We start from the raw sequence: 14,716 nt of genomic DNA, 5'->3' as shown, positions 1-14,716 counted from the left end.
TAGTCAATTAATATAATTTGATCTCCCTATAAGTTTTTTTTTTAATATCACATGGGTCCTCCTTATTTTTTTCTCTCTATCTCTCTCTACTCCAAAAATTGCTTAGAACTTTAGGACTCAGAAATGTCAAAAGTGATGGATCTAATAAGAATAGAGGAAGTAATAAAAATCACTCCAATTCAATCTCACAATAAAGAAAGAAAGAAAAGAAATTTTAAGCAAATGACTAATTACAATTTAAATCCGTGTAAAAATAAAAATTACAACCATGAATTTATATTTTACAAGAGTGCAATTATGGGGATAACTTAAAAAAAAAATTACATAAATTATTTGTCCAATAATCTATGGAATATGATTGGTGCGTCGAATTGTGGTGTAAGAGTTCCACTAGTGGATGGAGCATGAACATAAGATGGTGAAAGCTCAAAAGAGAATCGTTGTAGAATTAAGGCCAATGTAATTTTTGCTTCGATCATAGCAAAATTCGATCCAAGACATATTCTTGGCCCCCAACCAAATGAGAAAAATGACATATTCCCTTTTGTTGCCTTAGAAATGCCTTCACTAAACCTTGATGGGTTAAAATATTTAGCATCGTCACCCCAGAGCTTCTCATCTTGTTGGATAAGGGCTATTGGAAGATTGACTAACAATCCTGCAGGTAAAAAGATATCTCCTACCGTAATGTTTTTAGTAATTGTGCGATTGAGTTCAATAATCGGGGAATATAATCGAAGAACCTCTTGAAGTATCATGTTTACCTAAAAATATAAAACAATTGATAAATATCTAAACTATGATTGATTAAGGTAATATAAAAATCATTTCATTACGTGTAGACTTACAGTCTTTAGATTATTCAATCCTTGAAAATCTGGGAGGTGATTCCCAAATGTGTTTAAGATCTCTTCTCGTGCTCGAGCTTGCCATTCTTGATACTTTCCAAGCATAATAAGTGTCCATACTAATAACGTTGAAGTGGTACCTTGGCCAGCTAAGTAGAACAACTTACTTTCATTAATCACCTCTTCAATACTCAACTCAATGTGTTTTTTGTTATTATGTCCATTGTCTTGAAGAAGTTGGGACTCCAATAGCAATCCTAACAAGTCATTCTTTGGTTTTGCTCCTTCTTTTATTGCTTTCTTCCTCTTATCAATAACACATTTAGTAGAGTGCGAATTTCCCTATCAGCATCCACAATTCTTCTATTTGCCTTGGTTGGGATAAATCTAAACCAGAAAATGAACAATTCCAATTATATACTCTGATTTTTTTAGTATTTACATGATCTTGGTTCTCAAAATGTTTTTTATTATTTCTGAACAATGGTTATAATACATTCAGAAAAATTTGTCGATTGTAGAATTTAAAGTTTGTAATTTGTAAATTGCAGCCATTTAAAACAAACCACAAATTGCAGCCCAAAAGTTGTTATAAATTGTAAATTGTAACCTAATTCAACTTTTTCATTGATTTGCATGTTGAAAAATATTTGGTTAAGGTTTTAGGGGCCACTTTAATTATTAAGGAATCAAATTGAGCTTGAAATTAGCAAAAAAATAACATAAGTGCCTCGTTTTATGTGAATGTTTTTATTTGTGGGCAACTTTTTTTGCTGTAAAAACGAGGCATTTAGGTTAACTTTTTGTCAATTCTGATCTCGATTTAGGCCCATATGGTCTAAAATAGCCGATGATATCTTAACCAAATATTTTTCGACACGCAAACCAATGAAAAAATTGAATTAGGTTGCAATTTACAATTTATAATAACTTTCGGGCTTCAATTTGCAATTTTTTTTTAAATGGCTGCAATTTGCAAATTTTTCAAACATTTAAAATACCAAAGATTAATAAATTTCAGCATAATAAGGTAATTATCATTTAAAGATGAGCTTAATTGGATAAAAGTTTATTAAAAACATACAAATATCAGTAAATTAAGACAAGTTCCTTAGAAATAGGAAAAAATGCATCTAATATTCCAACGTTTGACCGGATCTTTTTTGATAATATAACATTTTGGTTATACATTAATATTACAACCTGTAGGGGTGTTTATTTTAAATAGGCAAAAACCGGTTGGTAATATTGAACATCCTTTTATTGGTTTTGTCATTTTAATTAGGTTTTAAAATTTTATTTAATGTTTTTAGTTATTAAAAGAAATTAAACAATAAAAATTGATTTTATTTTTATTATAAAAAATAAAAATAAATAAAACCCAAAACACTGTCACCCCCTCCCCCACCACCTTACCACCACCACTCCTTCATCTCCTCCACTACACGATGCCCCCTCTTGATCCCCGAACGATCGGTTAGCGCCCCAGCTTATCCACCGCCGGAAGATCTACCCCCCTTACCCCGTCGCACCACTCGCTCAAACGGAAACCCCTAATCCTTTTCCCCACCACAAACAATCCCCTTCTCTCTTTCTCAACAAAAACCCGACCTATTGCGTTGAACCCCCCAAACTGCCCCTCCCCCACCCCCGAAACTCTAGCAACTAAGGGTTTCGAGGGTGGTGGAGGGGCAATTTGGGAGTTTCAAAAGGTGTGGGTCGGATTTTTAGGGTTTTAGGGAGTGTGGGTCGGATTAGTGGTTTCGTGTATGGTGCATAAAGGGGAAGGGGGCTATGGAATTAGGAAAGGACTGCGCAGCGCTACTTAGGGGTGGGGATGGTGGTGGTGTCGTTGCCGGAGCAGGGGATGGGGACTGAGTTCGTGTAAGAGAAGGAGTTTTTGGGTAGTGGTCGCCGCATAGGGTCTGCACGTTGGCCGGAGGGGTTTTGTCGACAAGGGTTTTGGCAGGCAGATGGTGGCTGGTTGGTAAGAATGGGGAAGAGGGGAGTGGTGGCAGGGTGGTAGGGAAGAGGGTGGGTGGGTTTTTTTTTTTAATTACAACAAAATTATTTTACCAATAATAAAAAATTAAATGTTATAACATTTTTTTTTTGGAACCAAATTAAAATGTTAAATCAGTTTTAATTAAAATTTTAATTCTAAATTTTTAAAAATATTTAAACCAAGTGCATGACGACACGTGTCATGGTAACCTGTTCAGCAGGTTATAAGGCAATAAATGGAGGTCAAAGGTTTTAATCAATTAATTAACCTATACTAAAAGCAAACCTAAGGTGACACTTGTCATGATATCATTAAAATTTTCCCTCCTTTTTTCTTTTCCTTTTTTTTTGCCAAATTTTAATGACTTCCATTTTATAACCTACAATAATACTTATTTCCATTTTGACAACACATATAATCCAATCATACTCATTTTTTTAAAACATATATTCTACATACTAAGAATGTTTTAGTTACAAATATACTAATATAGATTTAAAATAAAGTAATGAAATATATCATTATCCAAGATTATTATAATATTATCATTTTTTTTCCTCCAACTTTTATCATTTGACAATAAAATGTATTTTAATTAAAAATAGAAAAATCATTTTGGTAGCATACTTTGTATAAATCTTAAAATCATACATAACATTTATATGAAGAACCGAACAAAATCATTTTCCTATATTATACATTTGTCGATGCACAACTTTGACCATCAATATTTTTAATTAGAGATTATCAAAATTATAATTTTTTTAAAAATAAAAGTAGACATTATGACAATAATCCAACAACATATTATATGATCATATTTATATATTGTATATTGGTAAAAAAAAATAAAAAAAATAAATTAAGTTTATGATACATTAGAATAGTGTAAAATTCCAACTCTTTCTTAAAGAGAGAGAGAGAGAGAGAAATTCCAACTCTTTCTTAAAGAGAGAGAGAGAGAGAGAGAGAGAGAGAGAGGGGGGGGGGGGGGGAGAGAGAGAGAGAGATTACTCTACGCATTTAAGAAATTTGATTATTAAAATTAAAATTAAAACCCCTATACTCAATAAAAATATATTTTAAAAAAGTTGATTACAGAATATCAATATGCTATAGTAATATATTTTTAAAAAGTTGATTACAGAATACCAATATGCTTTAGTAACATAAAATCAACTAAATTTTTATATGATGCCGGTCAAACTGTGTCAACAAAATATAATGACAAATGTATATGAGTTCATATATGAGTACTAACCCGAGCTAATATTTTCATTTTCTTATATAAAACTTTATACCTTCTAAATTTCTATTACTATATTATTAACTTTTTTATAACATTCAATTCAATATCCTTTATGCATTTGGTACTGGTATAAATTAAAATTCATGTTTTTTTGTTATAAACTTTTTTTTAGATAAATTATTGTTGAATTAACACCATTCTTTAAAATTTTGGTTGTACAGTTTTAATTATGACCGTGCATGACACGGGACTTAACCTAGTAGTAATAATGTATAATCGAAAGGTTGTATTATTAAAAGAAAGAATTGGTTAAAGGTTGTATTATTAGATGCATTTTTACTTAAAAATACATATAAAAAATTGGCAGCCTACTTGGCACATATTTCTCAAACATTTTCACTATCTATACTATATATTATATTAAAGCAATCATCGGACAAGACGTTTAGTATAGTTTTGTGAAAATTCTTGAATATTTTTTAAAACATTTTACATAGAAAAATTTAAGATCTGAAATTCTCTTAATAATTGTAACATACTACTTCTGTTTTTTATTAGTTGACATGTTTTTACTTTAGCACTATTCACATACCTTCCTTTGACAATATTTTGTGATTTGTATGTGAAGACAAATATGGTCAAGCTAAGTGAAATCTTGTTGGATCTATCACAATGCATATTTTCAAAATATCAACTTTTTATAATCTTTGCTTATCGGTAATCAAAGGTAGTAATTATTGAATTTTTGTGTATTGGCAAACGTGACAAAAGAAAGTGTCAACTAAAAAGAAACGAAGGTAGTATATTTTAAGGATAGATATTGAATTAACCCCATTTTAATTGACTATCATTATATTATTTTATTTAAAAACAAAAAGTCTATCATTATTAATACTATTTCAGGAAAAATACGTACTTTATCTGTTTTTTAATAGTTGCAACACTTCTCTTTTTATATTTGTCGATGCATGTTCACTACAAGAAAATAACCTTTTCGTAGCGATTATTTTAACCTTTAGTATCGATTGTAATTGCAACAACAAGCTTTCCCAACGAATGGTCATTCGATACAATATCCCCCGTTGCCTTAGCCTTTAGTAGTGGTTTTCAATATCGCTGGGGTTTGCCTTAATAATCGATACAAAAAACTAAATCCAATCATGATGATTTTTGTAGCGATTATAATCGTTATAAATGTTGAACTCATTTTCTTCAAAAAAAAAATCATACATATGATCTGTACAAGATTCGAACATGCAACCTCAAACTCTTATATTAAATGTTTCACCAATAAACTATGACATATTTTATGTATTCTTTGTCAAACAATATTTATATATCTAGTTTAGAAAAGGCTTTTTGTATCGATTTTTTGGATTTAGTGGCTATTGTAAATGATACGATTTCTCAAAATTTTATAAATGTGCAAAAATAGTGTGGATATGTATTATTATGTTTTTTCGTATCGATTTTATATGGGAAAACCATGGCGATTGTAAAATAATACCATTTCCTTAATTATTTCACAAACATACTTGCATATTGTAGCGAATATACAATCGCTACAAAATGATCGTTACGAAAAGACAATTTTCTTGTAGTGATTTTGTATCGTTAATATCTTTGATTACCAATACGTAAAAATTATAAGTTTTAGATATTAAAATTGTACAAATCGAGACGAATCTAACAAGATCCCACTTGAATATATTTTTACTTATGTATAAATCATCAAAGCTAGTCAAAATTAAACACATGAATATTGTAAAAGTCAAACTGTTGCAACTATAAAAAAAAATGGAGGAAGTATAATATAATTCTGCAACGGTTTGAGGAGTAAGGGCCTATTCTCATTGACTGAACTAAGCTAAGCTGAGCTGAACTAAACTAAACTAAACTGAGCTGAACTGAACTGAACTAAACTGAACTGAACTGAACTGAACTGAATTGAAATGGATATTTTATAAGAGAAGGAAATTAGGAGCTGAACTGAACTGAACTGAACTGAATTGAAATGGATATTTTATAAGAGAAGGAAATTAGGAGCTGAACTGAACTGAACTGAACTGAACTGGATTTCAACGTAAGAGAACAGGCCCTAAGAACACACATTATATAACATAATCTTAAGAAGTATACTGCATTGAATTACCTCCATCCAGGGATATAAACTGCATTTAAAACCGGAAGCACAATTTGTATTTGTTCGGTTAATAAGTCGAATATTCTCTTCCCTTCTTCATAACTACTTCCAAACGCAGCTCTAGAAATAAGATCAGCAGAGAGTTTGTTCAAATATGACAACACCTCTATTTCACATGAACCTGTCTTCGATGTCATTTCTTCCCACTCTTTAACCATAGCATTGGAGCTTTCCCATAATGCTGGAAGCATAAACTACAAAACATGTATGGTTAAATAAATGTACCATCAATAAAATGAAATAAAGAAGGAAATAATAAACTTTTGTGTTACACTTGCATAAATGGGTAACCAATGCTTATCTAGAGGAGTCAATTTAAGTATTCAGGTTGGGTCAAATCGAGTCTGATTTCAAATAAATTTAAGGAAATTTTTAATTTTGATAACTAAAAAATGACTCATATTGATTTTTAGTACCCATCTAAAATTTCATTTTATTTTGGTACTCATCAAAGTTACAAATAATAGTTTTTAGGCCCATTATCTAATTATTTAATGCTTTAATTTATTTTAAAAAAAGAAAAACCTGTAAAAAAAACTTAAAAAAGAAATAAAAAAACAACCAGCCACTGCCACCCCCTCCTCGTGGCCACTCTTTCCCCTCCTCGTGGCCACTCTTCCCCCTCCCTATGTCGGATGCCGGTGCCCAAACATTCCCCCGACACCAGCGATCCCACCTCCTCCATTTCCCTCCTCTAATCTTAGCCGAAACAACTGCAAAATCACCGCACACCGCCACACATCAGCAACTGCCCTTGAAAACAACCAATGTCCGCTGAAAACAACACCTTCCCCCATTGGTTAGCCTCCTCCCTCCCTGAAATAACCACCCGGCCTCCCCTTTTTTCCGGTCCCCAAAACCCTAAAACCCACCTGAAACAACCCGAAAAAGCAAACCCATTTAAGGTTTTTATATATCCCAAAAAACGGGTCATTTTCTAGGTTGTTTTAGGTGGGTTCTGCGTGGGAACAGAGGTGAAGATGATAGTTTTGCAGGTGATGGTTGCTGGTGTTAGGGGGTAATTTTTAAGGTGATGGTGTGATGGAGTGGTGAATTAAAAGTGCTGGTGGTGCGAATTAGAGATGCTAGTGCAAATTGGAGGTGCTGGTGGCCAATTGGAGATGATGGTGGTGCATTTTTGAGATGTTGGTGGCAAATTAGAGGTGCTGGAGTTCAAATTGGTGGCTTTAATTTTGTGGTGCAAATTAGAGGTGCTGGTGGTTAACTCGGCGGCTAACAGTGGTTGCAGTCATGGTGGCGAGCTGAGGTCACTGCGTGCCTAGTTACTATCGACTTGAAGGTTGCTAAGGGGTGGTTGGAAGGTGGCAAGACCCACAAATGGAAAGTTTATTGGAAGTTGGACGGAGTTACTAAAACCTATATTTTGTAACTATGATGAGTACCAAAATAAAATAAAATTTTAGATGGATACCAAAAATCAATAGGAGTCATTTTCGAGGTATCAAAATTCAAAATTTTATAAGTTTAAGTAAGCTAAATTATTGTGTCAATGCAAGACAGGATTGATTGGGTCAAGTTTTGACACCTCTATGCCAAGAATCCCATATTTCCATGAAAAATTGTATATGAAGTTACAGCAAGAAAAAAATGTACTACAAAATTTATGTTGGATATCCCAAATGATTGAAATATTTGACTTTTTAGAATATTTTAAAACTATCTTTGATCATTTATTTTATTTTATTTTATTTTAATAATGTTAAAAAAAAAAAAAAAAGACCTATCGTGAAATATATTGTTGAATAGATATTAATATAAAGTTCTATAACATCATCTTTTAAATATTTTTCACTAATATAATCATACATATATATATAAGTAAAATTAAAGTAATGCATTGACATGTGTGCTAAGTTTGACTGTGTCAATTATTAAAAAATACAGTGAATATTTGAGGAAAAATTATTTTTTTCAACATAATACTCACTCCTTCCCTTAACTACATGTTTGTATTCCTTTTATAAGTGTACAAATGTTTTGGTTGATTTAGAATATTTCCATTTAAAAATTTAAATTTTTTTTGACAATATTACCCTCTTAAAACTTATTTGTATTTAACGTCTCCCATCTCTCCGTCGAATTGTTGTCCTTTTAATGTCTTTTCAATCTTTTTTCATCAATTTTCGACCATACTTTTTCTCTCTCTTCATTAATTTCCAACTATTTTTTTTTTCTCTTTATCCTTCTCATCAACCCTCCAAATTGTACTTCAACCATGGGATTTAAGAAATCTCTAATTTATGGATTTAATTCCCGTAAAAAATCCAAACAAGCACATAATTTAGGCACGGAGAGGATATCATATGTGATGTGTTTTTTTTATATTGAGCATTATTGTTGAAACCCATTGTAGCCCACATTGAAAAAAGAGAAGTGATACCAATTGGGTGTTGGTGTAGTGGTGATTGGGACTACACTTAGTAGGGAGGACCTGTGTTCGATCCCCCGCAACAACAATTGGGAGGGGACTGGAACCTAACCACCCAGAACTGATCCCCGAATCCGGATTAGCCCAAAAGGGTGAACCGGGTAGGACCCCCCCCCCCCCCCCCCCCCCAAAAAAAAAAAAAAAAAAAAAAAAAAAAAAAGTGATGGTTCCACTCAATAAGCTAAAAAACTTTCTCCTACTATTGTTAATTGATTTTAGGCTAAGCTTTTTTGTGTACCAAACTCTCCTTATTTGAATAGAAAGCTCTTCTATTCAATTCTACTGTAATTCACTTCGATAGTTCTATCTATTGATACATGCCTTTAAATTCATATTCTTTAAATTATAACATCCACAATCTAATTGATCTCTAGATTTCTTACAGAATTAAGTAGCAATTGTAATTTATACGAAAAAGGAAGTAGAATAGATAAGAATGGAGTATAACCTTAAGCTTGTCCATGTGGAAAGCTGGAGTAAGAAGCTTCCTCCGACTAGCCCAAAATCGGCCCTCTAACGTAATTAAGCCAGAGGAAACCTTCGCTAAAAGAGGGTTTGTCCTTGGCTTTTGAAACTCGTGTATCTTCATGAACACTTCTCTTATCAACTCTGGTTCCGTAATCGTTACCAAGGGCACTGGTCCATTCCATACAAAACATCTTCTACCTACCCAAATTAAAAAATACAGAGTAATGTTTGGGGTCCAAGATAACAAATGGTGTCCAAATTTTTTGCATAATATTGTGTTTGGGATCCAAGTTTTTTTTTTTACTTATTAATATTTGGGGTTTAGGGTGGAATTTCCGATGAGTTAACCTCACTTTAACTCACCGTTAACCATAAACAAAAAGTTATACCTAGTTAAAAAAGTTAGACCCCTAATGCATTTAATTTTAACAATAAATAATAACTATCATAATATTAAGGGTTTCACATTTACTGAATTAAGCTAAAGTGAATTGTACTGAACTGAACTGAAATTAAGCTAATATGAACAAGGCCTAATAAGTATTCATTAGTAATTTAGCCTTAACAAACCTATAACAATGCAATTTCCTCCTTTTTTTCTCAACAAAATATGAAGATTGGATTTGCGTTTCATTCATATATTGAATGAGCTACTACCCTTACCTAGCAAAAATGCAATTTCCACCTTAATATGCTTATACAAAATAAGTTCTATGTTCTTTAAATATAAAAAATTGTTATTTTTAATTTGCTTACAAATAAGTAAATTCTCCATTCTCCTAAGTTTTTCTTAGGAAAAATAGAAACTAAAAATTCAACCTTTGCACGGTCTTGTCATAAAAATTCAAAATTCCTTAAATCTCGTAAAAATCTAACCTTTATACCCCACCTTCTCCAATAGATTCATTTGACCTTTAACTGATAAAACAAGTTTTTTTTTTTTATTTAATTCTCTCACTTTCCCTTCTCTCTCCTCCTCTTTCTCTCTCCTAGCCTCTCTCCTCAAAAACTGAAACAGAGTATATGCCGCCGCCACCACCTCTGCCACAATTTAGAGAGAGGCAGAAGAGTGTTACTTTCACAACCGCGTTTTCCGGCACCACCCAACAATCCACCTTATGCTAAACACAAGCTTTGCCATTTTCATTTACATTCTCTCTCCTCCTTCATTCTATATATGTTTGAATTAATCTAAGGAGAGAGAAAAATTCATACCCTTTTCACATTTTTAACTTCAGGTCACTTTTCATTCTATCCCTTTGTCTTTAATTTCTTGAATTTTGTTTTTTTAGTGAATTAATTTGTGTAAAGGTTTTTTTTTTTTTTTTTTTTGGAAATTGGATTAAAACCCATGTAAATGGTTGCATCAACTTTGAATTTTGATGTCAGAGTTGAGTGATTTTTGTAGTATTAATTCGTGTTGTGGTAATTGTTCAATTTTGGGTGTTTGTTGAATGTTTGAAGCATCTCAATCATGAATGTTTGTTTAAACTACCTAATTTTGGGTGTAACGGGTTTCAGCAAAAGGGGATGGGATGGGTTAGGTTTTCAGGCGGGATGGAGGATGCGAGTTTTAGGCGATGGTTGAGGTGGAGAAAGAGTCGGGACGGGGAAGGGGCTGGGGTCGGTTTTGGGTCGCCGGTGATTGGGGGATGACTAGGCGCTGACGGGGTAGTTGTGCTGTGTGCCGGCAGCGAAGGGGAAAGGGAAAAATATGGCTGACTAGTGGAGGTGGTGGTGTTATTGGCTGGTTAGTGGATTGGTGGTGTTATTGGCTAACTGGTGGAGGTGGTGGGGTTGTTACCTTGTTGGGTTCCGGTGGCCGGTGGGGATGGGGTGGTTAGGGGAGGAGGGTGGGGCTAGGTTTTTTTTTTTTTTTTTTTTTTGTAATTTTTTCTTTTAATTATTTTTGTTTTTTAATAAATAAAAAAATAATTAAACTATTTATAGCTGACACGTGGCATATAACTTTCGAAAATCGTTCGTCAAAGGTAATGGATCTTTAGATGAAGGTGGGGTATAAAGGTTGGATTTTTGTGAGATTAACTAAAGGTTGGATTTTTAAGAGAAAATCTGACAAAGGTTGGATTTTTAATTTCCATTATTCCTTTTCCTTAATAGTGCTAAAAAAAGCACTTTAATATATTTTTATTTTATTATTATTTTTTTTTTACATAAATAAGTTCTATGATTATTATTATTATTATTTTTTTGATGAAATAAAAACCATACAAGTATTCTTTTACGAAAATAATCTTTACATCTTTTATATTCTTACTAGTGAAACACTAGTAAAAAGAATTAATTTAAATATGGATAATATGATATTAGTTTTCATGGTATAATTAGCAACATAAAATTATCCAAATCAGCCGTAAGTACTTAATTCCATATTTTATCAATAACCTTCCATAGTATGTAGTAATATTTACGTACAAATGAAAATTAAAGTTTTTGTTTTATTTTTATGATTAATACAATTAGAGTTAGTAATTAGATTAAATAATTAAGTCTTTATAACAAAAAAAAAAAAAACATGAATATATACATACATGATACTAAAATAACCATATGCGGTAAAATGTAATTAACCAAGCAAGAAATTTAAGCTTCAGGTATGGATATTCATAAAAATAATTAAAAATACCTCAAAAAAATTTAATCAGGGCCCAAGTTTTTGCATTTTTTTTTTATGGTTACTTTTTAATTAAATAAATATAAAAAAAAAAAAATCTATTGGTTAACTAAAAGGATCAAACTTTTTTTAACTCAAGGGTCTATCTTTTTAAGAGACAACTAGCCTTCTGTCCCGTGCAATGCACGGGTTGTTCATAGATAATTGTATTGAGAGATGAGTGATGAAATATCAATAAATTAGTATGGGTGTAATGTGTAACAAAAACCATGATTAAAGAAATTTATCTTTTTAGACTTTGATTCAAAATGAAGCTTTGTGAAAAAGAAGGTGAGGGGAACTAAAATTAAATAAGAAAAGAAAATGGTTGAATTGAAGAGGGGAGATGAAGATGAAGGGTTTAATGAAAGAGTGAAGAAAGATATTGTAATAAAAAAAAAATTAAACATATAAGATGACATGTGGCACATTGGCTTGGAAAAGAAGATGGAGAAGTGTAATAGGATGAGGACACATGTCTTTTTGGTTTGAGTTTTTAAATACTAAGTATAGATTAATTATTTTCACCCGAGAAAAAACTTAGAACTCAAACACTAAATAGAAAAAAGTTAATCCCCAAACACAATGACCTTTTATTATACGAAGTAGTTAGGTTTTTTTTTTTTTTTTTTTTTTTCTTTTTTTTAGTAAGATATGGGGTATCCCCAGTCCCCACCCTATCACATGAATGGGAGGATGAGGCTTGAACCCGCAACTCCATCTCTTATGTCCTCATCACCTAATCACCCTTTACAGTAATATTTTTAATTATGGATGTTAATTAGTTTGGCAAGGTAAAAAAAGTTGTTTACTCGGTATAATCATTCACGCAAATGAACAAATCAGTATTGCTCTATTGCACATATGATCAAACTAGGTTAGATCCTGTTCCATGCACGGTTATTCACTTTATGAAGTATTAATTTATAAATATATTTAAATATAAAAAATAATTTGATCCAAAATCAATTTCATATATCATCCTAATTCAAACAACTTATATATATATATATATATATATATATATATATATATATATATATATATATATATATATATATAATCTTTTATGACTGCATATTATATTTTTTTTATTCAAACTTTCTTCCTATTTTGAACCATGGTGGCTATATTCATGAATTTTTTTTACTGTAATAATCTTTATACATTAAATGTAATTAATTATATAATAACTTATATATAAAGGTATGGTTGGATATTTAAGTTGTTAAATATATTACTATAGGATTATTTTTCCTAGTTTTTGAAATAAAACATTTTGCGTATTTCTTTATTAATTTTTAATTTTTTATTTTAAAAAATATACTAAGGACACATCAGAAGATGACAGTGTCATTTCTGGTGTGTCTTTTAGTATATAATTATTGATTATTGATGATCAATGATAATTGGTTTTGTTCTCATAATTTGACAAATTTATTCATTTTGTGTCCATAAGAAAATTCAAGCAAAATGGACTAAACAACTATATCTAATAATATTTGTATGTAAAATGAACAATATTCGTTAATTCATTTGCTTATTTTGAACAAATATGATAAAATCATAAGAATTTAAAACACACACGATTACACAACGACATAATAATATTTATTTTAAAAAATCAATTAAAATAATACTTACTCTTTTTAACAACTATTGCAACAAGAGAGAAAACATGTGCAAAAAAGGAATTATTGCAATATTTGTAAAACTTTCTAAAATGATAATTGTTACGGAGTACAATATTTGTGAAATGGGGAAAATTATTTTTAAGAGACAACATACCATATTTGTTCAGAGTTTGATAGAAGAATGGGAGGGCACGTGGAAGATAGTCATTGGACCAAGCAGGCGAAGGAGGCTGTGATCTGGCTTCAATAGTCATATTCTCTCTATCCTTGGTATCTCCATGCAACAACCTATAAGAATTACCTTTAAACCCTTGATTTCTAAGCAATCTCTCTAATCTTTTTGGCCTAAACAATACCCAATTTAACACGTACCATGACACACTCACTAATACAATACATACCAAAGAAATTCCTATAGACATGTTTGTCACTTCCATATATGTTAAATACTTTCTGAAATGAAGGTCGGGTTTTGTATTGTAAAGAAAACTGCCCTAACTTTTGTGTATTTATCTAATCCGAAAGTAATAAACGAAGATAAACGAAGTTTATAACGAAGGGAAAAAAAGAGTATGAGAAATATGGCAATAAAGATATATTGTATCATTAGTATGTGGAGTAGAATACTAAGCACAATTATTTATAACTTATAAGGTTTGAATATTCAAATGGAGTGGACCATAAAACTTTTAACTAGCTAAGGGATGAAGACAAATGCAACCGCCTATGATGTTTCCTTTGTTACTTGTTACAATTTAACGAAGAATTACAATGAATTGAAATATGATTTGGTTATTATCTTATCATTAGGCATTAGTGTAATTGTCAAATTAATTACGTATTCGAAGTAGGCCTGAGAAAAGTATTGAAATAAGATTATTAAACAGTATGACACAATGATTTATTTTATTTTATTTTACTTATTTATTTTTGTGTGACATAGGTGAAGAGATTTTTGGTCAATGAAAGACAAAACAATGTAAAGAAAGAAAGAACTACAGCGCAATTATATATATTTCTCCCACATTGAAGTTTTAAGGCAACTTCACATATCATACTCAGTGATAATCCCGTCATATTATTACCAACTAGTGAGTAGTCCATCTGTTGCCTCAAGTTACTATTTTTATACTTGTACAACAGCTATTTTTTAATAGCATCTAATAGTTTGTATGCAATATGCATG

The 14,716-nt window shown here is 31.2% G+C and overlaps 1 pseudogene across 1 annotated transcript; it reads right to left on the bottom strand.

The window, feature by feature from the left end:
- Window positions 1-212: 212 nt before the first annotated feature.
- On the bottom strand, window positions 213-14,139 carry LOC145629162 (cytochrome P450 CYP72A219-like; annotated as a pseudogene). Its single transcript, XR_014111588.1, has 5 exons — window positions 13,685-14,139; window positions 9,203-9,420; window positions 6,255-6,499; window positions 849-1,235; window positions 213-764 (listed from the first exon to the last, which is right to left on the bottom strand). The product of XR_014111588.1 is annotated as a cytochrome P450 CYP72A219-like (transcript).
- Window positions 14,140-14,716: the final 577 nt, after the last annotated feature.

Source organism: Chenopodium album, chromosome 4 (genome assembly GCF_948465745.1).
Source record: "Chenopodium album chromosome 4, dcCheAlbu1.1, whole genome shotgun sequence".
NCBI lineage: Eukaryota > Viridiplantae > Streptophyta > Magnoliopsida > Caryophyllales > Amaranthaceae > Chenopodium > Chenopodium album.
The sequence above is the reverse complement of the archived record's forward strand: the minus strand, read 5'-3'. Positions and strand labels throughout refer to the sequence as shown.